This window comes from Hemitrygon akajei, chromosome 3 (genome assembly GCF_048418815.1).
Source record: "Hemitrygon akajei chromosome 3, sHemAka1.3, whole genome shotgun sequence".
Classification (NCBI taxonomy): domain Eukaryota; kingdom Metazoa; phylum Chordata; class Chondrichthyes; order Myliobatiformes; family Dasyatidae; genus Hemitrygon; species Hemitrygon akajei.
In genome coordinates, this window is record NC_133126.1 from 49621665 (window position 1) to 49649404 (window position 27740).

Consider the following 27740-nt stretch of genomic DNA (forward strand, 5'->3'; position numbering starts at 1 on the left):
ATAGCTCAAGATGGCCGATCACCACCTTTACAAGCATAGTTACATTTAGGCATTAGATGCTGATCATCGCCTAAACTTAATGCCCAAACTGAGACTTTCACAGCCTGTTCAAAAGGACAGTAGGCAATATTTAAAGAACAGAGTTTTCCTGTACTTTGACAATGTTCTCATAACCTGTCCCACTTGCTGCTGTTTGAAGCACACTTGTTTGTTATGCCTTTCATGTAACAGTGTGAAAAGTGAAAATCAATTCACTTTTGTGAAGCATTTTAGAACATCCTGAAGCCTTGATCAGGCATAATAAAAATCAGAAGTATCACTAATATGCAAAGGGTATTTTATTGTGGTGACAAGTCCAATAAAAGTCTGCACACTGCTCAGAGTGTTTTTAAATGTTGCTGCTATAACAGAATAATTTTCCACTCGGGATCAATAAATGATTATTATTAAAGTCAAAATGTCACAATACTATTAACTTTTTTTATTAAAAAAAGGTGATTTGAGACCATAACAATTACTTAGTAAACATTAATCATTGTCACCAGAAAAATTAAAATTAATATTAATTTATTCTAGGCATTGTTAGATTATTCATGCCCAGGTTGAATGAATGACTGATAGAACGGTTCAGTACATGACATTTAGAGAATATTGCTTTACACAATCAGTCGTGCATCCTAAGTTGCTACACTTGAGTAATCATTTTCTGTGCAAGATAGAAGTGAGGGGTGCACTCCAAAGAAAGAACATATGTAATTGTGCTTCCAACACTATCTGCTGTGACTAAAGCTTTTGAACTAATCACATTGTTTCTTACAGCAAACATAGAATGCTGGAAGAAAGAAAAGGATTCGTTTTTCCTAGCTGAGAAGAGACTCTTTATGACTGAACGCTTTCTCTCTTCCTCTCTCTTTGCTGTGCAACAACAGCAGTATCGCTATATTAACGTAAACAACACAGGAAATCAGTCATTCATAGTTGCCATGGTAGCACCGGGGAAATCCATTTTATTGCAGTCCGCTGTGCCCCTCCACAGGAACACTGCAAAGCTAAAATTTGGATTGAGGTTGGGTGCAAACAGTTATTAATATACAATAACTGTTTTTTTTAACATAGATGGTCTTTCTTGGCGCCGCGGCTTAAGTAACAAACACTCCTTCACAACAGCAGCTGACAGGGGAACAGAAAGTCGTTTGGGGTGGGTCAGTTGGTTATAAGAAAGGAAGCAAGCCTTCAGAATGTTTCTAAAATGCTTAATGTTTTAGCTTAAGCCAAAACTCCCTATTTATTTCATCCATTGCTTCATGAGAAACTCAGAAAGCAGCGAGTGCATTGCTGATAAAGTACTGTGAGATCTCTGCAGAGGAGCAAATAACATTCCTGCCCAGACCTCGGGATGAGAGGAAAGAGGCCAGTGCACACGGAGAGAGGGGCTGAATGAGGGAGAGAGAAGAGGGGAAGTTAAAGCAGTCAGAAAGAGAAGGAAGTGGGAGATCTGCTGCTTCCTGTAGACAGAATGATGATTGAAGACAAAGCTGGGTGTGGACTCGTCTCCCAGGGCTGCTGCTTGCACAGCTGCTAAGCTTGGATTCTCCTGCATATTTAGCCCGTTTTAAGAAAAGGAGAGTGAATATCTGATCTTCGTTCGTCGTAGAAGGTAAAAACTACCGTTTCCCGTCACTGTTTTTAATGTTACTGAAAAAATGATTAATGTAATTTTAATGCCCACTTGGTTTGTATGTATAGCTGTTGTACCAGCCTACAAAATGGTTAAAGAAGTGTTCCTATTTAGTGGCCTAAGGTTATCAATATCTATGAAATAAGCGTGTTGTGCATTATATTTGTGAATTATGTTAGAGAAAGCCAGTGTCTTTAGTGTGAAACCTTGTGGGTAACAAACGTGTAGCTGTTAAGGAGAAGGCTAGCTCCTTTCGAAGAGGGTGGAATGGCTTCATTGTAATTCATTTATTCAGCTTGAGAATTTGAACTACATCATTTAGTAATACTTTAAAAACATTGTTCTAAAGAACACATTTAACAGCCACAACTATGTTCTCCGGTTAGCCACATAAACTATGGAGAAGCCTGCATATATTTCTCTGTAAAAATATATTTTTATATTCAAGTTCTCAGCTGTTTCTTATAAACCATTTTCTGAGCAAATAGAGCCAAAATACCGGAACAGTGAAATGTTACCTAGAATAAAATTTAAAGTTTAATACTGAATTGACTTTTGTACGCTATTGAGACGAAGAATGTGGTATACAACCAGCGTTTTTTCATAATAACTGAAATTTTGCGTGAGACAGTCTATCAGAAAGAAAAAAAGGCATCGATAAGCTAGTCAGTACTAGCATTTAATTAGTAACTAATAGCTCCTATTTTTGAATACTGTTATATCACATGACTTTACATTTTATTTCCTCCATTTTACTGAAGAAATGTAGATACTTCAAAATTCACCTTATCTCAAACGGGATCTTAGCTACATCTTTTGATGCTTTGTGAATCGGAAAAGTGTATATCCTGTAATACGTTAGCATTTCCGATGAACAAATATTTTTGATATGAAATTTCAATCAAAATATAGGTTATTACTCGAACGGATAGGAATATCTAAAGTGTCCAATGAGATGAATGCATTTAATGGTAAGTTCTGTTGAACTGATGTGTGGAATAAATGGGGCATTACCCACATAACTGGGGAAGTGATGAGAGACCGGAAATACTGTATACAAAGTAACATATAAACATGTCTGCTTTAGTTGGCTTTTGTTGTAACGCGAATTGATTAATTTAATCCATGCATTCTGTATCCAGGTTTAATGTACACCAGGGAATGTGACTAATTCACAAAAGAGTATCATTTGGGAAATTATACCCACACAAGACTCTGAAAGATCACAACCCAAAGGAATTTATGTTGACCCCTCCCAATGCTCTAACACAGCGACAGACAATCCAGGGTCAAATTTCAGGTTTACTCGTGTACATTCCCTACTCCCAATCTGTCACATGGAACGATAACTGGAATTTGATGGGCAGCTGATTTCAATAACATTCAAATCAGTCAGTTGATCACTGGCAATTTTTACTTTACCATTGTTTAAAAATGATATCTGGATTAGATTACCAAATCATGAACACGAGGTATTGTTTAAATCCTTTACGTCATTTTGAATCCAATAACTAAACTGAAGAGCGCCTTTCATTTTTAGGAGAAGCCTCAATTTGTTGTGGATATCAGTCCATGAATGGCCTATCATTGTCTGACAATGGGCTATTGTGTATAGATAAATAAATCAGCAGGTGTTTGCATTGAATTAGAAATGATCACAATAGTCGATTTATACAAGTTTTCAAATACGGCTTTTAAACGGCATGAAGAGAGTACTGTGGAAACTGGCACCACTATTTCTCATTGTTAGCACCATTATCACAATATTGGAATTGTGTGCAGTCAAGAGTCCTGTACATAAACTTAACAACATGCGACTACATTGTGAATGTTTAGGACAGGGATTCTCAATCTGGGGTCCACTAACCCCTCTCTTAATGGTATTAGTCAATGGCATGAGAAAGATTGGGAACCACCTTTTAGAACACATTGTGATCTGCATATTCTGAATGTTAAACAAATGAGCATCAGTGAGGACACTCGAAATTGCTGTGCAGGTTGACAGTTTTGTTAAGAAGGCTATGGAGTGTTGGCCTTCATCAACCATGGGATTGAGTTAAGAACTGTGATATAACGTAACAGTTACATAAGATGTTAGTTAGACCCCACTTAGAGTACTGTGTTCAGTTGTGGTTACCTCATTACAGGAAGGATGTGGATGCTGTAGAAAGGATGCAGAGGAGATTTACAAGGATGTTGCTTGGATTGGGGAGCATACCTTATGAGAATAGGTTGAGTAGACTTGAACTTTTCTCCTTGGATTGATGGAGGATGAGAGGTGAACTGATAAGAGGTGTACAAGATGATGAGAGGCATTGATCATGTGAATAGCCAGAGGCTTTTCCCAGAGCTGAAATGGCTTACGTGAGGGGGCATAGTTTTAAGATGCTTGGAAGTAAGTACAAGGGACTTGTCAGAGGTAAGTTTTTAACACACTGAGTGGTGGGTGCATGGAATGCATTGCCAGTGATGGTGGTAGAGGCAGATACAATAGGGTGTTTTAAGAGATTCAGATAGGTACGTGGAGCTCAGAAAAATTAGAGGGCTATGTGGTAGGGAAATTCTAGGCGGTTTCTAGAATAGGTTACATGGTCAGCACAACATTGTGGGCCGAAGGGCCGGTAATGTGCTGTAGATTTCTGTGTTTCTATGTTAAAATACAGAAGAGCTCCAATATCAAAATTGTTTTTAGTACATGAATTAGAAACTACTCTGTTAAATGATAGAATCCCTCTAATAGTGATTGGCAACTTGGAAAAATATTTCAGAACACATGACTGAAATTATTCTAAAGTATTGCATAGAGTAATCTGAAATTTATTGCATTAAAAGTACTAGAAAAAATTACACTAATTAGTCTGTCACAATACAAGAAAAATATTCTGGTGGCAGAGAAAAACATGATCATATTTATTTGGTTTTAGTTCTGTTTTTCTCCTTTAATCTTATTCATGTCTAATGCATTTCCAAGTTCAAGTTTAATTGCCATTCATCCATACACATGAGTACAGCCAAATGAAGCAGTGTTCCTCTGGAGCCAAGGTGCAAAACACAGAACCACAGTCACACAGCACATACAATAGCAGAAACAGTGACAAAAAAATTAAAAATTTATGTTACAGCTCACTGAGTGATCATGGCCTGCAGAATGATGGTGCATGGATGTTGTCTATGTTTCTGCAAGAACAGCCCGTAGCCATTCCTCATAGCGCCTAGTGCAGCCACAGTTGATCACAATCCAGCTTGACTCCCACTGAGTGAATACCGGAGGGCAACACTGATAGGAGGGGCCGACCGCAACCCAACGTGGAATCCAGTGGTACACGCCCAGCTCCAGCTCCAACTTCCTCAGCGGCCTCGTGGGTGTCTCCGAGGCATGAATGAGACCTGGTCCACACCACAGCTGAGGTCACGCAGCTCCCCCGCCATAGGTCTTGCCAATGAACTCTCGGTATTCCCCATTTACCAAAGTCCAGCAGGTCTTGCAATCATAACAGAAATGTCCAAAACAGTCATCCTCCGTCTGCTGGATCGTGCTTTGTGCAACGCCACTGATGGTGTCTTCTTGACCACGGTGTGCAATAAGTCCAGCTCCACCGCTGTATCCTTCATAACCAGCATTGTCCTGCAGTCATGAAAAGGACATCAAGGATGAACAATCACACCTTTGTTTGCACCCGGAGAAGCCACAGTGTCTGAGTGCTCTGCCATTTTACCAAGTGTAACAGCAGCTAGAAATTGGTGGATATTTATTTGACTGAATATAAACTCCATGAAAATCTTCATGTTTGTGGCTTGTAAGTGCAGGAATTTGATTGGGCATTGGACATTCTAGGAAACTTGCCTGTTAGTGGAGGCAGAGGTATGATTAAGCAATTGTAAAGGTCAAATTAAGTAATTTGATAGAGAAACACCCACTCTTCTTGGCCCACAAAATTGCAGTATAGTTTCATCTATCCAGACATTGCTCTCACTTTTACTTGTTGATATGCTTAAGGGCCAAGGATTCTGGCTTTCAGACATCAGAAATAAAACATCCATTGAAGCCTCTAAGCTTCAAGCCTCTTAACTCCACTTTCATACTTCCTGGCCACAGCTTTGCTGAGCTCTTAATTATAAACGGTTTTTCAATGGTTGTAGTTCATGAGGTGGACCTAGTTTTAGTTCAAGCTTTCAGATTCTAGATTCTCAGTTTGCCATGGTAAATGAGGATGTCAACAGCTATTATGATTAGCTGTTTTTAATTAAATAGTCTTGATTTAAGAAGGATACAATTAGTTTTTCAGATGTACAGTTTCAGGAGCAGCTGTCATGAATCATTATTGGTCAGTCATGGAGCAGATGAAAACATATTGGAGATAATACTTTTGATTTGTCTGATTTTAATAGAATGGTTTTCATATTTTAGAACATCTTAAAAAAACAGCTCTGGGCCTGTACTCACTGGAATTTGGAAGAATGTGGGGGGGGGGGGTGGGATGGTAGGGTTGGATCTCATTGAACCCTACCAAATGTTGAAAGGACTAGATAAGGTGGATGTGAAGAAGATGTTTCCTATGGTGGAGTACCTATGGTGAGGCTGTGCCCTCCAGTACTAGAGAGCACAGCCTCAAAATTGAGGAGGAATTTTTTTTAGCCAGAGTAGTGAATCTCTGGAATGCTCTGCCACAGACTGCAGTGGAGGCCAAGTCCATGGGTATATTTAAAGTGGAAGTTGATAGCCTCCTGATTGGTCATGGCATCAAGGATATGGCAAAAAGGCAGGTGTATGGTGTTGAGTGGGATCCGGGAGCAGCCGTGATGGAATGGTGGAGCATACTCAATGGGCTGAATGGCCTAATTCTGTTCCTATGTCTTATGGCCTTATCAGCTGCACACATTCTACCCAATCAAATCTCCTCCTCTTTTCTTCTCTCCTCTCCCCTCGCTATTCCCATCTGCCCAAGTCCAAGGTCGAGTTTGTTGCCATATGAACAAATACATGTATGTACAATTGCGATGGAAATCTTACCTGTGGGAGGCACCCATGCTGAGGATGATGGAGAAGGAGGAACAGTTGTGCTTTCTGACTATCTGAGGTGTGTTGGTTAGGAAGTCTAACACCCAGTTTCACAGTGGTGTACTAAGCCAAGGAGTAGGAGTTTATTCACCGGTGTCTGTGGAACAATAGTGTTGAATGCCAAACTGAAATCCAGAAAAGGCATTCTGCCATAAGTATCCTTGTTTTCTAGGTGTGTCAGGGCCAGGTACATCATAAGTTAGATGCTATGGCATCTGTCGTAGAGCACTTCTGTCAGTAAGCATATTGGTGCGTGTCCAATGTGGCAGAAATGGAGATTGGGATGCACCATTACCATCCATTCAAAGCACTTCATGATGATTGGTGTCAGTGCCACCAGGCGGGCGTCATTAATTTCTGAAGGAGTAGAGTTCTTTGGTACAGGGATAATGGCGGATCTGAAGTATGTGGGGACTGCAGCCTGGATGAGTGAAGTGTTGAAGATGTCCATGAACAGTCCCTGAGTACGACCTAGAATGTTGTCTGGCCTGGCCACATTAATCAGTAAAATTGTATAATGGATGCTTGATCCAATTTTGGCTGTTATGCTTGTGGGCACAGTCAAAATTACACCCAGATCACCAGCTGGCTATGATCAGTACTTAAATAGAGTTATGTGAGTTTTACAAACATGCCTGATACACTGATGTAACCTTTTTCTTAGATTTTAATGTAGCCATCTGTTTAATTGGAACATTTATGAACTGATATGTTGTATAACTGGAAAGTCTCTAAATTCAGAAATCCTTTCAATAAATGAATCAGGCAGATGTGGGAAAAGATCGCTCTTCTGATGGTAACATTGCTAATATATTACTTGCTAACTAACATACTGTCTGCCTAGATCAACTGCACTGAGGTAGTAATGTTGAGGGATGGACTGTGCTGAGGTAATAATGTTGAGGGATGGACTGTGCTGAGGTAGTAATGTTGAGGGATGGACTGTGCTGAGGTAATAATGTTGAGGGATGGACTGCGCTGAGGTAGTAATGTTGGAGGATGGACTGCGCTGAGGTAGTAATGTTGGAGGATGGACTGCGCTGAGGTAGTAATGTTGGAGGATGGACTGCGCTGAGGTAGTAATGTTGGAGGATGGACTGCGCTGAGGTAGTAATGTTGGAGGATGGACTGCGCTGAGGTAGTAATGTTGAGGGATGGACTGCACTGAGGTAGTAATGTTGAGGGATGGACTGCGCTTAGTAATGTTGGAGGATGGACTGCGCTGAGGTAGTAATGTTGGAGGATGGACTGCGCTGAGGTAGTAATGTTGGAGGATGGACTGCGCTGAGGTAGTAATGTTGGAGGATGGACTGCGCTGAGGTAGTAATGTTGGAGGATGGACTGCACTGAGGTAGTAATGTTGGAGGATGGACTGCGCTGAGGTAGTAATGTTGAGGGATGGACTGCGCTGAGGTAGTAATGTTGAGGGATGGACTGTGCTGAGGTAATAATGTTGAGGGATGGACTGTGCTGAGGTAGTAATGTTGAGGGATGGACTGCGCTGAGGTAGTAATGTTGGAGGATGGACTGCGCTGAGGTAGTAATGTTGAGGGATGGACTGCGCTGAGGTAGTAATGTTGGAGGATGGACTGCGCTGAGGTAGTAATGTTGGAGGATGGACTGCGCTGAGGTAGTAATGTTGAGGGATGGACTGCGCTGAGGTAGTAATGTTGGAGGATGGACTGCGCTGAGGTAGTAATGTTGAGGGATGGACTGCGCTGAGGTAGTAATGTTGGAGGATGGACTGCGCTGAGGTAGTAATGTTGAGGGATGGACTGCGCTGAGGTAGTAATCTTGAGGAATGGACTGCGCTTAGTAATGTTGGAGGATGGACTGCGCTGAGGTAGTAATGTTGGAGGATGGACTGCGCTGAGGTAGTAATGTTGGAGGATGGACTGCGCTGAGGTAGTAATGTTGGAGGATGGACTGCGCTGAGGTAGTAATGTTGAGGGATGGACTGCGCTGAGGTAGTAATGTTGGAGGATGGACTGCGCTGAGGTAGTAATGTTGGAGGATGGACTGCGCTGAGGTAGTAATGTTGAGGGATGGACTGCGCTGAGGTAGTAATGTTGGAGGATGGACTGCGCTGAGGTAGTAATGTTGGAGGATGGACTGCGCTGAGGTAGTAATGTTGAGGGATGGACTGCGCTGAGGTAGTAATGTTGGAGGATGGACTGCGCTGAGGTAGTAATGTTGGAGGATGGACTGCGCTGAGGTAGTAATCTTGAGGGATGGACTGCGCTGAGGTAGTAATGTTGAGGGATGGACTGCACTGAGGTAGTAATGTTGGAGGATGGACTGCGCTGAGGTAGTAATGTTGGAGGATGGACTGCGCTGAGGTAGTAATGTTGGAGGATGGACTGCGCTGAGGTAGTAATCTTGAGGGATGGACTGCGCTTAGTAATGTTGGAGGATGGACTGCGCTGAGGTAGTAATGTTGGAGGATGGACTGCACTGAGGTAGTAATCTTGAGGGATGGACTGCGCTTAGTAATGTTGGAGGATGGACTGCGCTGAGGTAGTAATGTTGGAGGATGGACTGCGCTGAGGTAGTAATGTTGGAGGATGGACTGCGCTGAGGTAGTAATGTTGGAGGATGGACTGCGCTGAGGTAGTAATGTTGGAGGATGGACTGCGCTGAGTTAGTAATGTTGAGGGATGGACTGCGCTGAGGTAGTAATGTTGGAGGATGGACTGCGCTGAGGTAGTAATGTTGGAGGATGGACTGCGCTGAGGTAGTAATGTTGGAGGATGGACTGCGCTGAGGTAGTAATGTTGGAGGATGGACTGCGCTGAGGTAGTAATGTTGGAGGATGGACTGCGCTGAGTTAGTAATGTTGAGGGATGGACTGCGCTGAGGTAGTAATGTTGGAGGATGGACTGCGCTGAGGTAGTAATGTTGGAGGATGGACTGCGCTGAGGTAGTAATGTTGGAGGATGGACTGCGCTGAGGTAGTAATGTTGGAGGATGGACTGCGCTGAGTTAGTAATGTTGAGGGATGGACTGCACTGAGGTAGTAATGTTGGAGGATGGACTGCGCTGAGGTAGTAATGTTGGAGGATGGACTGCGCTGAGGTAGTAATGTTGGAGGATGGACTGCGCTGAGGTAGTAATGTTGAGGGATGGACTGCACTGAGGTAGTAATGTTGAGGGATGGACTGCGCTGAGGTAGTAATGTTGAGGGATGGACTGCACTGAGGTAGTAATGTTGAGGGATGGACTGCGCTGAGGTAGTAATGTTGGAGGATGGACTGCGCTGAGTTAGTAATGTTGAGGGATGGACTGCGCTGAGGTAGTAATGTTGAGGGATGGACTGCGCTGAGGTAGTAATGTTGGAGGATGGACTGCGCTGAGGTAGTAATGTTGAGGGATGGACTGCGCTGAGGTAGTAATGTTGAGGGATGGACTGCGCTGAGGTAGTAATGTTGGAGGATGGACTGCGCTGAGGTAGTAATGTTGAAGCTTTCTGGTTATTGAGTCCAAGCTGCTTGGCAGTGCTAAGGTTAAACAGGTGACTGGGTCTGTTCAGTCTCTGGATGAAGGTTGTTCTTACACAGGCTCGATGAAGATGCACAAGAACTCGTGCAGTGACATGGCTTTTGATTTACTTTCCCTCCCTGGTGGGAAATGCAAATCTCTCCAAGTATGGAAGTGATTATTAGCTTGTCTTTCGTGGAGCCACAAGTGTATTAGATCAGCAGCAATTTTTTTTCCGCATCTTCTCTACTTCAGGGAATATGGTTTCACAAGAAGAAATATGTTTCCAACAAAATTTGAGGGAAACTTAAGCCCATTTCAGCTGAATTATTATTTAGGAAGACATTATAGAGAATGGTAATAGTCTGGCTGAAATACCCCCCCCCAAAAAAAAATTAAGGTAGCTGTGACTCCCAGGATTTCTTCCAATTTTCTCTTCACTTAGTGATGCAGCACTTTATTGAAACAAATGATAAAACTTCTGGGAAGTCCCTCAAAATTGCTTGGCTTATTTGTTTTAGCTATTCTTGAACTGTGAGTTTCATTGAGATCACTGAATCAGGCAGTGGAAAATCATGAAATTCACAACAAGAAAGAAATCCAGTCTGCTTCCTTTTAACAATTGTCCTGATCATCATTACTCCAGGACCTCTGCATCCCAGCACACACCAGTTGCTGTTTATGATGGATTTAAAGATTAATATATCAGTCTCTGGATATAACACAGTGTCATCTCTGTGCCCAGCCTTACAATATGACAAGGACGTTATCATTAAATGATTCCATTTTCATTTTACTTATCATCCTTAGTGGTTTATTGAATGACTCAAGTCCTTTCCCTTGGCAAACACAAGAAGTAAACCTCCACAATAATAACAAAGCCAAATATTTTCATTTTCTGCTGAACAGATAATCAATTAATGTACAAGCAACTTAATTTGGCATTCTTTTCTTTTTTGATTAGATTATGTCCACTTTCACACAAAAATATTGAATCCTTTTTATAGTCATATTTTAATGAAGAGCCTGAATTAGGGTTGGAAAATCTCTAAAATTGAATACAAACCCTTTCTTAGTAAAGTCTTAAACCAGCACATAGAGCTGAGGAAACCATTTCTCTCCAACCAATAACTATGTCCAGGTGCCTTGATGTTTGTCATAAAAATAATCTTCACAATTTATATTGACTGTATTGTAATTTATTACAGTCAGGAGAAAAAGGGCATACAGCAATTTTCGATACAGATAATTGAGTCCGATTATTGTTTAATTAGTACTTAGCTAATCATGGCATGTAATTGAGGAATGGGAATGTATTAAAACAATCAGCACCCCAGTGAATATTCTTCACAGGTGATTGTCTAGTCTTATTTTAAGTAGCTAAAACCAATCATCATACAATTCTCTAAAGTCATCATTAGTAAATGGTAAGTTTTGTTTTGGAGCAAAATGATTTACAAAACATTTTTAACAACCTGCTATGCCATAGTTCAATTATGATATTGCCTATTAAAGTGTAATAATTTGGGAGATGTTGATATAATGATAATAGTGTTGACACATGTATTTTACAGCAAATGTGTACTTTTAAATAACAAAATCATTTGATTTCAGCTTCCTTTTCCTGTCATATCACTTTAAAAAGAAGTCACACCATAAGACTCAGTTTCCAGAAAGTTGGGCGTTGCTCGCACTAGGAAATTATTGGGATGCAAAGGTCATCAGTCTACTTGGAGCAGAGATTGATCGGCTCTTGATCGGTGCAGGCATTAATGGTTATGGGGAGAAGGCAGGAGAGAGGGTTTGAGAGGAAAAATAAATCAACTATGATGGAATGGTGGAAGAGACTTGATGGACCGAATGGCCTATTTCTGTCTTGTGGACAGTAAAAACAAAATTGAAAGGTTATTCTCCAGAAATACTTTTATTTGTTGAACTTTTGGGATGAAGAAAGTCATTTGCCCCAGTATGTCTACACTGCCTCTCTGAGCATTTCCATAAATCATTCCCTGTAACCTATCCACTGTCACAACTTCATCCAGCCCACGCAAATCTCTGACCACTCACCAACATGAGAGAGCAATTTACAGTGGCCCATAGACATCTTCTGGAGGTAGGAGGAAACCAGAGGATGGGAGGAGAAAACCACGTACTCACAGGGAAACGTGCGCACTCCACACTGACAGCTATGGATGTCAGGATTGAAAGGAAATCAGTAGAGCCAGCTATGTGGCAAATTGTGGCTATTTATTTGCATTTTCATGATGTTTACATGAGGACCATTTTGCCCAAGTCAGACTGCATACAGGTCTTTTTTTTTCAGAAAATGTAGCAATCAGGGAATTTTCCTTGGCATCTCTAGAGGCAATATATCTCTGATGGTCACCAGACACAAAATGAGTACGTAATGAGGTCATCCACTGCCTAGCAGCCATTTCCGTGTTTATTCAAATTGGCTATTAATGGAACCACCCAAGATCTACATTTTTCACACAGTTAAATGAGGAGCAAGCTATCAGCAGTAAGGCAGAGGTACACAGAGTAAAGAGTTATCATTGGGAGATTGACTGCCTGACATTTTTCTGAGTACTAGATCAGTTTTTTTACATGAGTACCCAGACAGAAGAAATCGGTGTGTTCCCCTAAATTCCCTGTTTCCCTTATGTCACCTGTCACTAGTGCGTACTGCATTGGGGGAAATAAAGTTTTTCTTACACATAGTTCAGATGAAAATCAACTTGTAGGGCTCAGCCCCTTACCCTGATTTTCCAGTGTTCAGTGGTAATCCTGTCAGACACCAGCATTATGTGCAGTGTCTTCAATGCAACAAGAAAGGGTGAACTTTTAAGTTCCAGGCATTTAATTGTGAATTGATTTTGTTTTGCTGAAATGGCAATAAGGGTGTTCGTTGATATACTTATCTAGTCAAGTATGTGAACATGGATGATCTTGACTGTATGCAGACTTGGTAGCACATTTATGAAACAGATGAAGAACTTCATTAATTGTGAAGACTGTGGCAGGGAGCTCCTCTCCCCCCCCCCCCCCCACTCTGTAAATTCTATGAGATATGTTCTGAAACTTGTTATCTTACTATTTTGAACAAGCGTGACTTGCAGTGTGGTTTCATTATTTGTCTGTTCAACCACAGCAGATCTTGGTCAGTGTTCATTATTGTATGCAATGGTGAAAGATTGAGTAGTTAGAATTCTGAAACGTCTAAAATGAGGCAAAAATGATGAAAAGGAGAACATATCTGTGAAAATGACACTCATTGTTAGTCTTGGTTTAGTTTAGTTGGCGGTCTCCATCTTGTAGTCTGTGGTAGCTTTAAGTAAATTTGCATTTATCAGCTGCAATGGTAACTTCCTGTAACTGGTGGGAGGGTTCAGTTAAAACATCAGGTGATCTTGTGTGTAGCCAAGTGCTCAGTGAAGGAAGTGTGCAGCAAGCACTGTTGTAGTACTGGCTCAGTTCTTGTTTGTTGCACATTTGGAGGGAATGGGATTCTTGCAGCTTAGCAGAACGTCAGTCGAATAATGAAGGGGAACACTTGCTTCTGTTTATCCTGTGCAATATGCTGTTTACCACCACAGTTTCCTAGGCATTTCTATAATTTGTCCTAATGGAGCTTCAGTATTCTCAAAGTTGCTTATGTGGAACTTGTATCAAATGCTTTGGGAAGGGCATAAAAATCACATTCATTTGGGACCAATCAAGCCCTGGTGGAGCCCCATTTACAAATCTATGTGAGGTCTTTCTGATCAACCAAAAATATTCAGCTGGTCAGGCAGGAAACATAGGATAAGAAACAAGGTTAATGTTTCAGGGGGAAGGCCCTTTGTCAGAACTTCAGACCCAAAATGTTAACTCTCTTTCATTTTCCACACCTACTGCCTGACCTGTTGTGTGTATCCAGCACTTCTGGTTAATTCAGATTTCCTGCATCTGAAGTTATTTCTTGATTTTTTTTTTCCGGAGTTTTTAAGGACTGCACAAGAATGCCAACTTAAACCTCTTTGAGATCATATTCTCATGGGCCATGGGGAGGACTTGCTGGAATTCACTGGAATTCAAAAGAATGAATGGGGATCTTACTGAAACTTATTGAATGGTGAAAGGGCTCAATAGAGTGGATGTGGAGAGGATGTTTCCTATGGTGGGAGAGTCAAAGACCAGAGGGGACAGCATCAGAATAGAGGGGCATCCTTTTAGAATGGAAGTGAGGAGGATTTCTTTAGGCAGAGGGAGGTGAATCTGTGGAATTTGTTGCCATAGACAGATGTGGAGGTCAAGTCATCGGGTACATTTAAGGCTGAGGTTGATAGATTCTTGATTGATCAGGGCATGACGGGATAAGGGGAGAAGGCAGAAGATTGGGACTGAGAGGGAACTAGATCAACCATGATGAAATGGCAGACATCAAGTAGACTCGATGGGTCAAATGGTCGAATTGTGTTCTTGTATCTTATGGTATTATTTCCACACATTATTCCACCACCATTTTATCTGTTATTGGAGCAACTATCAGGAGGGAATAGGTTGAAGGTGAGAGAAAGTTTAGAAGGGACTTGATAGGGAATACTTTCATACAGAGGGTGTTTGGAGTCTGGAATGTACTGCCTGAAGCTGTAAAGGAAGGAGATACTTTCACAATATTTAACAAGTGTTTGATTCACCAAGCCATGAAAAGCTACTCCTAATGTGTGCAGGCAACATAGACAGGGTAGTCCAAAGGACTGTATTACTCTGACTCCCTGCCAGATCCAAATCTTAATGCACTTAGGCCATTTGTTCAATTGTTATTAGAAGCCCCACTGAAATGTTTTATTATCAGCAAACCTAAACAACTTTTAATCTTTAATTCCATATCATTACTGTAAACGTGAATAATAATCTTGAATAACTAATACAACAAACCAGGTAATTGCAAAGGGTTCACAAACTTTTTCTTGCAACTGTACCTTGTTATGATCTTGCACCCAATTGTTTACTTGCACTGCTCTTTCCCCATAGACATCACACTTTATTCAGCATTCTCTTGTTATTTTTTAACTTGTACTACCTCAATACACTGTGTAATGAATCATTCTGTGTGAAGAGTACACGAAACCCTGATATATGTGACAACAACAAACCACTTCAAATTCCCGAGTTCATTGAAGCTGGACTGCACCTGGGTGTGAATCTGATTCGATAGCTGGCTTTCCATTTATGAGAGAGATGTTAAGTGCAAGGGACATGTCTTAGAAGGAAGCTTTCAATGGTCAAGATGTTAAAGATTCACACCAACTTTACTCGGTTCTTTGACCCGCTGAGTTCCTCCAGTATTCTATCTGTTGCTCCGGATTTTTAGCATCTGCACTCCCTCCTTTGTCTCTGAATTGTATTTTTGGTTGTCTTCATTCTGCATTAATGCTTTCCATTTATAACTTATAAAATGGCTGCAAGTTTTTGATTGCTTTACACAGAGGTAAGTAGGTGAACTTTTGTAGCTGATGAAAATATATAATTTTTAATGTTCATAGATATTAGGTCCAAGAATAGACTACATTCTGTTTTAGTATGATGAATCAACATATCAACATGGTTTTATGCAGGCACAGAAAGATGTCATTAAACTTGACCCAGGGTCTGTAATGTGTAGTATAATGAAGTATCTTGACATTGGGGAGAGCAAAAACATTATCAAGGAGATGGTGGGCTACAATTTCAACACTTAAATAATGTGGCCTATTTGTTCCATATTGTAAAGTTTTATCAGTGGAAGTTGTTAAGTTTATTCAGTGTTTTTGTTATTTATTTTTCTTTGTGACTGCCAGATGGAATGTATTCCACACTATCAACACTAATCAATTGCAATGAAGGCCAAAGAAGTGATGAGCGAGTGGAGTGAAAGTTTAAATTTAAAGCAGAGTGATGGAATTTTGAAACTAAATAGACCAAGGGATATCAGGAAAATGTGAATGAGCTTGAGTCACAGAATACCCATTGATTTCATTGAATAACAGAACAAGCGAGGAGCTGATTAACCTATTCATGTTCCTGGATTGTTTTTAACCATATCAGCCTCCCTGAGTGAAACTACTGATTTTAATGGTAATTAATACGAATTCTTCTGCTTGTTCTTTGCCACTGTCTTACTCTCACTGGATCTCAAATAAATGCAATTTCTGTAATATTCTTGCAGTTACCAATGATATGTTTTAAAGTATGTATAAGCAGATGATTCGTCTTGCATTTTCAGACATCCTCATCTGAAACTGAAATCCTTTTCGTATGCTCCATTAGAAATAAGTCCCAAAATGAAGTGACTGTGGACTGCTTAACAGTGACATTAATCTATGGAATGTCAGAAAAGGATGTTGGTAATGTGGGAGTAAATTGTTGAGTGAACTGGGTATGTGACTGGTGGGTTAGAACAATCAAGTTGGGACTAGGTATAGAGATGAGAGGTTACTCTAATCTCCTTCAATTTTGCACAGTACATATTTTAGTTTTAATTTGATCAGGATGTTAACTAAATAGCTGATTCAATCATTTGTTATGTTTCTGCTAGACCGATTAACTAAAAATTGCCTACAAAGTTGGACAGAACCATACAAGTAAAAAAACCTTGTAAAAGACACCTGTGACGGTGTTTTCTTCAATTTCTTCAAATTAACATGGCTGACCACATCACCCTTCTATGCATCTCCTTTCTTCCCCAGCCATTGCCAGGTTACATTTTTTATCTAACAGGAAGAACCATGATCATTGTTTTCAGATGTTGTCAAGAGGAAGCATATGGTTGAGAAATAAGGTGGGGCCAAACTCGCTGACTCTTCAAACATCAGACTGCCAGAGTCTATCTTCAAGGCATCAACTGGCTTGTTACTGCCTGGGCTCATCTGCAGTGAAAGCTATTATCTGTGCCTTTGTTATCTTGAATTAGCCTACTTCAGTACTCGGAATTTCCATCTTCAGTCATCTTTAAGTGAAGTCCTTTTCACAGGTCGTCCAAGATAACATTACATAGCCCAACAACACCTTCATTTTAAAATTCTAATTCTTGATGCTAGAACTTTTTCTCAACCCTGCCAGTGGCTGAAATCTTTAATAATCCTCTAAAATCTCCATGTTCTTCTATATCATTTCTTGAATTTCAACTGCTGCACTACCGGGTCCCAAGTTCCAGAATTCTGCAGGTCTCTCTCCCTCTCCTCTGCAATCCTGCCCCCCACCCCCGAAAAAAGATAATGACCTTTCATCAGAACTAGGCCCTTCTAGTCTGCGCTGAACTGTTATTCTGCCTAGTCCCATCGACCCACACCTGGACCATAACCCTCTGTATCCCTCCCATCCATGTACTTAGCCAAACATGTCTTAACTGTTCCAATCAAACCTGCATCCACCACTTTTGCTAGCAGCGTTTTCTGAATTCACATCCCTCTCACCACCCCCTGAGTGAAGAGGTTCCCTCTTGTTCTAGTCTCGCCCAACCGCAGTGGAAAACACCTGCTTATATTTACCCTGTCTTTTCCTTTCATAATTTTGTATACCTCTATCCAATCTTCATTCTTTTCGGCTCCAGGGAAAAAGTCCTAACCTATTTAACCTTTCCGTATAACTCAGGTCCTCAATATTCTTGTAAATTTTCTCTATTCTTTCAATCTTATTAATGTTTCCTGTAGAACAGGTGACCAGAGCTGCACACAATACTCGAAATTTGGCCTCTGCAATGTCTTGCAAAACATCACATCAACTCCTGTACTTAGTACTCTGACTTAAGAAAGCCAATGTACCTAAAGCTCTTTTTATGACTCTTTCAATCTGTGACACCACTTTCAAGGAATTATGGATCTGTATTCCCCGGGCCCCCTGTTCTACCACACTGCCAGTTCCCTACTGTTCACTGTGTAAGTCCTGCCATGGTTTGTCCTTGCAACATGCAATACCTCACACTTGTCTGCATTAAATTCCATCTGCCATTATTCCAGCTGGTCCAGATCTCACTGCAAGCCTTCTTCGCTGTCCTCTGCACCTCCAATCTCGGTGTCATTTGCTGATCCAGTTATCAACATTATCATCCAGATCATTGATAAAGAAGGCAAACAACAGAAGACCCAGCACCGAACCCTGCAGCACATCACTAATCACAGGCCTCCAATCAGAGAGGCAGCTATCTGCAACCACTCCCACAACGTCAAGGTTGAATTCAACTTACAAAACATACTGAATACCAGCTGACTAAACTTTCTTGACCAGCCTCCCATGCAGGACTTTGTCAAAGGCCTTGCTAAAATAGACATACAGACAACATCCACTGATTTCCTGGTATCAACCTCGATAAGATATAAGATTGGTTAGGCATGATCTACCATGCACAAAGCCGCATTGACTTTTATCAATCAGGACCTATCTATCCAAATACTTATATCCTGTCCCTTAGAATAATTTATTCACTATTAATGTCAAGGTCACTGGCCTTTAATTTTCTGTCTCATTCTTAGAGACTTTCTTGAACAACGGAACATTAGCTGCCCTCCAGTCGTCTGGCACTTCACCCTTGTAGAGTCATAGAGAAGTACAGCACAAAAACAGGCCCTTTGGCCCATCTAGTCCATGCCAAAACCATTTAAACTGCCTACTACCATCGACCTGTACCTGGACAATAGCCCTCCATATCCCTACTATCCATTTACCTACCCAAACTTCTCTAAAGACATTGAAATCGAGCTCACATGCACCACTTGTGCTGGCAGCTCATTCCACACTCTTGTGGCCCTCTGAATGAAGAAGCTTCCCTTCATGTTCCCCTTAAACATTCACTCTTAACCCATGGCCTCTGTTAGTAGTCCCATCCAACCTCAGTGGAAAAAGCCTACTTGCATTTACCCTATCTATACCCCTCATAATTTTGCACACATCTATCATATCTCCTCTCTATCTTCTACGTTCTAAAGAATACCCTCCTAACCTATTCAATCCTTCCTTATAACTCAGGTCCTCCATACCTGGCACCGTTCTTGTAAAATTTCTGTACTCCTTTCAGCTTTGTTTACATCTTTCCTGTAGGTAGATGACCAAAACTGCACACAATACTCCAAATTGTGCCTCACCAATATCTTTTACAACTTCACCATAACATCCCATTTCTTTACTCAATATGTTGATTTATGAAGGCCAAAGTGCCTGAAGCTTTCTTTACCACACTATCTATCCTTGTTCAAGGATATTTTAAATACCTCTGAAGCCTATTCATATAAGCTGAGAAGGTAATTAGAACATTAGACAAGCAAAATTATCTGCGGGATTATAGCTAAATTCAGTTTCACAATTATTGAGTCTCACTCTGAGATATGGTCTGGATATTTCACTGGCTATTAATGCTACATTCAACTTTATAACCTGCTTACAGAATGTATAACAGAAGTACTTTACTATTAGTGTTGTATCAATGTCTTAATTACCATTTACTTGTCAAAAACAAATGTTTATTATGTCCTCAGTGAATACAATTGATTAAGATCTTTGTTTCACATAAAATAACATTGGACTGAAAATTTTGAATATATTTTTCATTTTCTCCTGAAGCACTGCTGGGTTGGAAATACTTTTAAATCAGATATAAACCAAATAGGCTGGAATTCTGCAAATGACCTGCTATTGGAGTAATGAGCTTACTTGTATTTGCTCACTGGGGAATTTTGAGTTAATCTGCAATGAGATGTTATTAAAAACATTTTGTGTATGTAAGTTGCATACAAACAAATAACTCATTACGTTTACATGGCAGGATACAATGTGTTAATAGTTCAGAGGGCTGTATCAAATAAAAGCTTTCATCACTAAACTATGGAATTTACTGCTTGATGAATCTTTCAAATTATCCTTATGACCAGGTGATTCGCAAGTCACCATAAAAACCCCTTCCGGCTCATCGTAAAACACATGCCCCTCAGTGTTCCATAAAACAACACCTGCAGTAATGGGAAACCCATGGGGGAAAGCCTTAATTTTGAACAGGCTCATCAAAATTTGGTTCTCAACAGAGACAGGTTGTTATAAGGAAATCACTGCTTAATGGTTATTCTGATTCCTGCTTTCCCACTGGAATAGCAAAGCTGTGGCCTTAAAAGAACATGTTTAAAAACCAAATGCTATTTGCTGTGCTGCACTTTGGTGAAAAAAGCCTTTGAAGATTAGCTTGTCTAATTTTTCAAATTCCAGTACCAAAACGTGAGGCAGCTACCAAAGCAGGTGTCCAGAGGACAGGTATATTTCCCATTCCTGTTTAACTTGCTGGGGTTACTAGCCAATACACCATGTTAAAAGAAATGAAATAAAAATTCGTGTGGGTAATATCCAAAAGTCTGCAAAACCTGCTAATTGGCAGCAAACTGATTATTTAGAAACATGAAGTCCCAAGATTGCTGAATTATTGGAGTTTTGCTATATTACTGACAAATCAATTTCTTGTCACCTGTTAACCCGTCTCTTATTTTTCTGGTACATATAGTGGTGAATACATGGGCAAATGTAGTAACAGCAGTTTTAATTTGGTTCCAAGCTAACTGGTGTTGATTCTTACAAATCACACCATGGTAGAGCAGGGTATTCTGGCCAGGTGCAACTGGATCTTTGTGTTGAGGACTCCAGAATTTACTAGCAAGTTTTTCCTGCTGAATGCCAGGGAATGTCAATCTTGTATTGTTATTTTCACAAAATCCAAAATGTTAATTCTGTGACTCACTACCTAGGCTTTCACCCATTTTTCAACTATGATTTCTACAATAGCTTCGTTCCCTGAAAGCTTAGGTTATCAAACTTGATGCAAAACCATATAGTTAGTTAAAGGATCCTACAACTACTAAAGAAACAAGTGTACCTTGCTGAAGGATGGCTGGCCTTGTTAAACCGATGAGATCTAAATTAGCAAAATATTTAAATTACAAAACTTAGACTTTTAATAGATGGCTAGATTGTTTTCAATATTCAATTGACAATCAATATTCTATTATTTTTTTATTTATTCATTTATGGGATGTAGGCATTGCCAGCTAAGTCAGCATTTATCCCTAGTTGCCCTTGAGAAGGTGGTGATGAGCTGCCGCCTTCAACCACTGTAGTCCCTGACGTGTAGGTACACCCACAATGCTGTTAGGGAGGGAATTCCATGATTCTGACCCAGCGACAACAAAGGAACAGCGATACGTTTCCAAGTCAGGATGGTGAGTGACTTGGAGGGGGATTTCCACGTGGTGGTGTTCCCAGGTATCTGCTTTTCTCATCCTTCTAGATGGTAGTGGTTTTGGTCCAGAAGGTGCTGTCTCAGGAACTTTGGTGTGTTGTTGCAGTGCATCTTGTAGATAGTACACACTGCTGCCACTGTTCATCGATGGTGGAGGGATTGGATGCTTGTGGCAGGGGTACCAATCAAGTGGGCTGCCTTGTACTGGATGGTGTCATACTAGCTTATTTACGTCTATAGTCCTGGCTACTTTGTCATTTCTTCAGTTGCCAAGGTCTAACATTCTGAAATTAGTTTCTAATCTTCCATCTTTTTATGCCCTTTGCTCTTTATTACTGTAAAATCATCACATCTCAGTTCCCTCAAGAGTAGCAATGCTGTTGGGGAGATAATTAATGAAGCTCTTGAAATGGTAACACAACAATCAACTTTAATAATTATCAACTCAGATTGGGAAAATCAAATTGGGATAATATATCTGAGGTAGCTTTGTGGAAAGGAGTACCATGGGACTAATTATGGAACAAACTATTTTAGATCTTCAGTTATTTAATTGGATGGGGTTAATTAGAAAGCTCATGATATTTGATCCTTTAGAGAAAACAGACCATAAAATTTGAAAGGGATAAATTAAGTTGAAAATTAACCTTTAATAAAATTGATTATCTAGATATGAAGAGTGAATTGGCTTTCGTGGATTGGGAAATTAGAGTGAAAGTTTGCTCGTCAACAAATAATGGCAAACATTTAAAGATGAATGTCAAAAAATGCTGGGGGATCTCAGCAGGTCAGGCAACATGTATGGAAAGGAATGGCGGAGACCCTTCTTCAGGGCTGAGAAGGAAGGGGAAAAGATGCCAGAATAAAAATGGGGGGAGGGGAAGGAGGCTAGCTGGAAGGTGATAGGTGAAGCCAGGTGATGGGAAAGGTCAAGGGCTGGAGAAGAAGGAAATCTAAAAGGAGAGCAGAGTGGACCATAGGAGAAAGGGAAGGAGGAGGGGACCCAGGGTTAAGTAATAGGTCTCAATCTCAGTACATGTACATTTTATTGGGAAGATAAAAATTCCAATGGCAAAACGATTCAATCATGAGTAAACAGGATAAAAAGAGTTCGAGATGCAAATATCTGCATGTTTGTTAAGAAGAGAGAATTCTTTTTGAGAGAATTCTAGGAATAACAAAAATGTTTGAAAAAGATTAAATGTGAAGTATAAAACTAAGTTGACAAGAAATTATAAAATTTGTAAAAGGTTTCAGGGCTTGGAAAAGGAAAAATGCACGGCATTTGTAAAAGTAGGTCCATTGGAAGCAAAAGCATTGGAAATAATTATATTGCCTAAAGCAATTTGGAAAAAAAATACAATAGATATAGCAGAAATAGGGAGCTGAGTGTATAATGACATTGAGGATCTTATAGTAACTAAATAGAAATTACTGTAGAGATTAAAAGGACTATAGACCAGTTAGTCTTGACTGTGAACCAGGGTTCTGAAAATAATCAGCAGTAGAGTAACAGCTACATTGATGACAATCTTCTAGTTTCTTAACTTCTGGAGCAAAGCCAGTGGACTGGAAGATAAGAAATGTAACATTGCTGTTCAAAAAGCAGAGGAAGACAGAAATTGAGGAACTACAGGTTAGTTATTCTCATGTTCAGATTCAGTTTGTTTATCACAAGCAGTGCTGATCATCTGAGGATGTATTGGTTGCAGCCCATAAATGCCACCCCACATTTTGGTGCCAGCATAACCTGCACAGAATGTTCAGCAGAACAACATGAGCAGCAGCAGCAAAAAAGCCCCATTCCCACTCACCCACCCACTCTCACAGGCAGGCCACTATACCTAAGGTAGGCCACCGCCAGCCCTTGGCCCCCAGACTCTTGGATTTGCAGACATCAGGCCTCAGACCTCCAGACAAGCCAACCCTGGGGCTTCAATTTTTGGGCCTTCAAAGTATCTCCTGACTTGCTGAGGTCTGGAATTCAACCGACAGCCTTGTCCTCCAGACATCTGGTTATCAACTCCAGGACTCTCCAATGATGGATTTAACCTTCGTGCCTTGACTTCTGGACTTGCAAGAACCCAAGCCCTCCCCCCAGTACAGTATGTGGGTGACCCGAACACTAGCAACCTGCCCCTGGCCTTGAATTCCCCCCCCCTTTCCCTGTCCCTAAAACCTAACTTGATCCCCTATGCTATCCCCAAAACCTTTACTATGAATCTGAAAAGCAGTGAAGTCAGACCAATAACATCAATAATCATCGCAGTTTGGTACCATCTTGGCCGGAAAACCTGACTCCAGTGTTGTCAGCACGATACTGGAATCCAGTGCTAAGGATATGATAACAGAAGATTTAAATGGCAGCAACCTGACATTATGAAGAAAAATTCTTACTGAACAAAACTATTATGATGCTATAAACTTCAGGCTGGATAAGGCACAAATTGTGGATGCAATATCTTTGGATTTTAAAAGACATTTGTTAACTTTATCATAAATGGGCTGCACTCATGCAGCTGATGAGTTGGTACTATATTAAAAGGACGCAGGATGAATTCAAGGCCAGTAAACAAGTAAAGATTAGCTGTATTGTTCAGGCTGGCAGACTGTTAACCATTGACTATGAATAATAATGACATGAAAAATCAAAGTGTTAAGTATTGAGTCTGCAATGGGTAATAAAACAAATTAAAATGGCTGCAGTGTTAAAGCTATCTCTATCTCCATCTGGAAAATATGGAGAATTCCCTGCATCAGTTTTATTCATGGCTCATCCTTTACCATTTTTTTTCCTGGCATATTGTTGCCATTTCCTGTTCCACCCAAACTGGAAAATCCCATCACCTAATACCACTACAACAATACCTTTTATTTGGCGGCTAACTCCAGACTGGGTTCAAGGACAACTGTGATGTTATGCCTCCATTCACCTGACTGGCACAAAGAGGAGGAGTCAGATGGATTGTGCACCCAGCCCTGGAATGGAGAGGTCTGCAAGTCAAAGACCCATTGATCTTGGTTGATGATTCCGCTTGGACCCCTCTCCATTTCAGAGCTCATTGTTCTGAAGAATGACTGCTACCGGTTTTAACATGCTTTCAGATATTTGCATCTCCTCGGGGCCCCACCCTTCTACCACCGCAAGCTGCGATTAAACAGCTCATTGTCAAAGGACAACCAGTAGTAACTGATTATGCTGGCTGTAGTAGTAGGTGCGCTAAGCAATGGACCTATGCTTCGGGTGGGGATTTGACGAGAAAACTGTTAGTTACTGAGCAGGAAATAACTAACAGGATAATATAGAACTAAAAATATTTGCACAGTTAAGTTTCATTGTGAGAATTTTGAAATAATCAGATGTTCTGCATTTTTCTGTTGACGCATGGAATAATTATCGCTTTTTTAGACAGAGGTGTGGATGGCCGTATGTGCTGTGTCTCACTGCTTCTATTGTGTACAAAATAATACATTTGAGCACTGACTATATTTGAAGGTGAATTTTATCTCTGTAGTCTCAATGACATTGTCATATGTTGGTTACACAGATAATACTCCGAGATCATGGAGTATGTATACAAGACTGATAATATGTATTTCATTTCCAGGGAACTTGTATCCCAGTTTTTACAGAAGACAAATAAAGACTACACTTGCCTTAGTAACTATCTGTACAAATTCCCAAAGCAACTCCAAAATTTATCAAGCAGGCAGTCATTCTGCAGAGTATTGCCATTTGTATATCCCTGTTTTGGTGACTTAATATCATTGTAGGAACTTCCGTTACTGGCAACATGACACAGTCATAAGAAATTTTCTTTACTTTTAAGTTTTGTACTTCTTGTAACTAACTATTTTGCAACACTCAACCAAACACCAACTGGACCAAAACTGCCCTGTTTTTGACAAATTCTTCTGGTGAACAACTATTCAATTCTATCAACCTAGCTGCCACTTATTCTGAAATCTTTGGAATATAGCTTCCTACTGCAACAAACTTTTGCCTCAAATGTTAACCTCTGTTCCAAGTTAAATCCACACCTTTACTTTGTTCAAAGGAATCTAAGTTCCAGAATATAAAATGGCTAGTTTTGCAATACTGGAATTCAGATGGGTATTAGAATACAAAGGGTGATTGATAAGTTCATGGCCTAAGGTCGAAGGAGACTATTTTAGAAAACCTAGCACATTTATTTTTCAACACAGTCCCCTCCTACATTTACACACTTAGTCCAGTGGCCGTGGAGCATACGGATCTTGGACCTCCAGAAAGTGTCCACAACAGGGGTGATTGATAAGTTCATGTCCTAGGGTAGAGGGAGATGAGTTATACAGCTCTCGTTACATGCACATGCAGTTCAACTCTTTGAGTGAAAATGCAGAAAGTTTGAAGTTAATAACTCATCAGGGTGATTGATAAGTTTGTGGCCTAAGGTAGCAGGAGATGAGTTATTAACTTCAAACTTTCTGCATGATCACTCAGTTGAATTGCACATGCCTGTAACGAGAGCTGTATAACTCATCTCCTTCTACCTTAGGCCACAAACTTATCAATCACTCATCTGTGGACACTTTCTGGAGGTCCAGGATCCGTAAGCTCCATGACCGCTGGACTAAGTGTGTAAATGTAGGAGGGGACTGTGTTGAAAAATAAATGTGCTAGGTTTTCTAAAATTGACTCCTTTTACCTTAGGCCATGAACTAATCAATCACACCTCGTATAAAACATAAAAATTAGAGGCCTGTGGCCCACAATGTTGTGCTGACCATGTAACCTACTCTAGAAACTACCTAACATTACCCTACCGCATAGCTCTCTATTTTTCTATGTTTCTTTATTATCCCGCTGACAAGAAATCTTGAATTCCATCATAAAGGAGTAACAGGAATTGAAGTGAGCTTAGTGGTCAGAATTATTGATCTTACCAGCTTCAGAGTACCAATTAGCCTCCAGAGTGATTCAGCTTAACACAAAACATGGCAATACATCATATGTCTATTGCTGGGAGAGTTATTTAATCTACTAATATCTGCAGAAGTACTTGTGAATGTGGTATTTATCAGAACGCAGACTGTATGCTGGTCTATGAGAGAGGTATCTGGCTTTGGTGTCCCGTCCCAATGCCTAAGGGTGATGTTTTGGATCAAAAAATTACAAGAATGCTGTAACTCGCATCATTAAACTCACCAAAATATCAAATTAATGACATGACTTGTTAAAGTACTCTGAGATACCTAGGGACCAGGAGGTCCTTGGGTGTGATTTGCAAAATGATAAAATGCAAATATTGGAAGTAATGAATAAAACTAGCAGATTGCAATCACTTATTGCTAGAGGAATTTAATATAGAAGTGGGAACATTACCCTGCAGTTACATTGATGCAGTTTTATTAACCTTGTGTAAGGAAGCATGTTTACATGTTGGGAAAGAAAGTTTACAAAAATAATACCTGGAATTAGGAAGTTGGTTAATGAGGCAAAATTGAACAAGCTAGGCTGGAATCTGCTGGAGTTTAGTAAAAAACATTTAAGATCCTGAAGGGTTTTCACTGTGCAAGCATGGAAAGGAATTGTGAGAATCTGAACCCTCTGAAAGTATGCAGTTACTACTTAAACAAGATGCATTCTTTCAGAGAGCTGTTTGAATCTTGGGTAGACAGCACTGCAGGCAGAGTTGAGGTTACAATCAAATCAGCAATGAGCTCATTAAATAGTTTAGCTTGACCACCCAGCTTTTAGCAGTTTAAGACTTGAATGCTTGTAAGGAAAGATGGTTGAGTCAATTGGTGCATCTATGACGAGCACAGACGTGACTCGGCGAGATTCGAGAATCCAGTCCATGCACAGGGCCCGGGTCACCTGGTCTGCTTACTTCCTGAATGTACGGTACTCATTCCGTGGAAGATATGCTGTAAGGATGTATGATCTTCCACAAGCAGGTCACTGTATCTCACTGAGTGGGCAATCCGTCGCCAGTTTCCCCCCGAGAGCCCCAGATCAATGAATCTGATTCACACCACGATATCCAGAAATAGCCCAGAGCGCTGAGCACAGAGAGCTCCTGTTGCAGATAACGTCCTGGCTGTACAACTGTAAATGTGTACTCAGATGTATCTACTCCTTTTCGCCAATCTGTTACTGAACAGTTACAATAATGACATTTACTCAGCAAAGTGAAAAATTGACCCAGTATGTCGTGTTCACAAAAAAAAGCACAAATCCAACCTGGCTAATTATGGCCCAGTCTCTCTGCTCTTATGGAATGTGTATTTAACAGTGAAATCACAGTGCT

The 27740-nt window shown here is 40.5% G+C and overlaps 1 protein-coding gene across 1 annotated transcript in view; it reads left to right on the plus strand.

Annotated features, from left to right (window-relative positions):
- The first annotated feature begins 1033 nt into the window (after nt 1-1033).
- Nucleotides 1034-27740, plus strand: part of LOC140724965 (guanine nucleotide-binding protein G(I)/G(S)/G(O) subunit gamma-2) — a 53090-nt gene continuing 26383 nt past the window's right edge. Inside the window, exon 1 of the mRNA XM_073039838.1 lies at nt 1034-1657. The gene's annotated coding sequence lies outside the window, so the exon portion shown is untranslated. The remainder of the gene's footprint in view (nt 1658-27740) is intronic.